The sequence below is a fragment of the Sapajus apella genome, unplaced genomic scaffold (genome assembly GCF_009761245.1).
Source record: "Sapajus apella isolate SASKATOON/1434 unplaced genomic scaffold, GSC_monkey_1.0 scaffold100, whole genome shotgun sequence".
NCBI lineage: Eukaryota > Metazoa > Chordata > Mammalia > Primates > Cebidae > Sapajus > Sapajus apella.
Genome location: NW_022437040.1, coordinates 4054381 through 4056469, shown reverse-complemented (window position 1 = coordinate 4056469; position 2089 = coordinate 4054381).

Here is a 2089-nt window from a genome sequence, read left to right as displayed (position 1 = left end):
CTCCCGAAGTGCTAGGATTACAGGTGTGAGCATGGTGCCTGGCAGACCGCACTTTCTTTCTTTCTTTCTTTTGAGAAGGAGTCTGGCTCTGTTGTCCAGGCTAGAGTGCAGTGGCTTGATCTCCACTAACTGCAACCTCCACCTCCCGGGTTCAAATGGTCTTCCTGTCACAACCTCCCAAGTAGCTGGGATTATAGGCGTGCACCACCATGCCCAGCTAATTTTTGTATTTTCAGTGGAGATGGGGTTTCACCATGTTGGCCAGGCTGGTCTCGAACTCCTGACCTCTAGTGATTCATCGGCCTTAGCCTCCCAAAGTGCTGGGATTACAGGTGTGAGCCCCCCCACCTGGCCGGACAGCAACTTTTTTGAGGTGCAACACAATTTTACATTGCCCACACTGCCTACATAGAATATAATAGTTATAAAATTTTAATTTCTAAGATTTGCAATTTATCAAGATTTAAGGGATGATTGTAATTGTTAATAGTTTGTATGCAGCAAGCAGGAAATATATACTTGCTGCATGGAAAAATAAGTGATATAGTCTGAAACAAGACGTAATAGTTGGATCTTGAACTGTAACGTTAGCCAGTGCTTGTACTGCACTCACTGTGTGCTAAGTTCACTTCTCAGTACTTGACAGGAATTAACCCACTTAATCTTCTTAACCGTCCTGCGAAAAATGTTCCTGTTTCGCAGATAAGGAAACCAAGGCACACAGAGAATAAGCATTAGGTTGGTGCAAAAGTAATTGCAGTCTTTGCCTTTTTTTTTTTTTTTTCTTTTTGTACTACCCTAATAATTTACCCAAGATCATCCCATGGGAGAGAGGACTAAGCTGGGTCCCAGGTCCAGGCAGCCCAGCCCTATGTCAGCAACCCAATACCTTCAACTAGGCACCTGAAAGTACATAAATAAAAATAGACTCATTGCTTTAATAAGGCATGCTCCACTATGCCTAGGAGAACGATCTTACATCGCCAGTGGAGCTGAGAGCTGTACATCTCAGCCCTGCTCCGGCCATAGCCTTTCACCTGAAAACTTTCCAGAGCTGCCTCGTTTGCAGGTGACAACTACAGTCCAAGTGACAGAAAGGAAACACAGTGACTATTTTTCATTTCATGGCTGTTAATAAGTACTCAAAGAACATGGAGAGGTATCACAGGGAATGTGGCTAGAGAGTGAGGCAATTGGATAAATGCTTCGGTCTGTGGCCTTCAACTTGGGTGAGTTGAATTTATTATTTTCCAGCCTTGTGGCTTTCATTAAAAATTGACCATGTCCAGCGTCTGATAGTGATGCCGAAGACAGCTGATAAACAATTAAAAGCAAAACCTAAGGCGGGCCTTTTGCAGGGTGATAAGAGAAGGCAAGATGAGAAGCCGTGAGCTGAACTCCATGAACAATTCAAACAATGTGATGACGAAAATAACAATCCCTATGTCATCTAAAGAAATATCAAGATGAGGCCAGGCACGGTGGCTCACGCCTGTAATCCCAGCACTTTGGGAGGCCAAGGAGGGCAGATCACGAGGTCAGGAGTTTGAGACCAGCCTGACCACCATGGTGAAACCCTGTCTCTACTAAAAATACAAAAAAAAAAAAAAAAAAAATTAGCTGGATGTGGTTGCGTGTGCCTGTAATCCCAGCTACTCAGGAGGCTGAGGCAGGAGAGTTGCTTGAACCCGGGAGACGGAGGTTGCAGTGGGACGAGATTATGCCATTGCACTCCAGCCTGGGCAACAAGAGTGAAGTTCCATCTCAGAAAAAAAAAAGAAGAAGAAAAGAAATATCGAGATGAAAGGAAACTTACGAATTACCATTATGACCCGAAATGTGACCCTCAGACTGGCATCATTAGCATCACTTTGGAGCTGGGTGAAAATGCAGACTCTTGCACCCCAACCCAGGGCCCCCCTGAATTCAAGCCCACATTTTAGTGAGATCCCCAGATGGTTCAAATGAACATGAAAGTTTGAGAAACAGTGATCTATTTTAATCTTCTTACTTTAACAATGAAAACACTGAGGGCAGTAAAGGAGCTAAGCTCACATGGTGATTTTTTTTTTTTTTTTTTTTTTTTTTT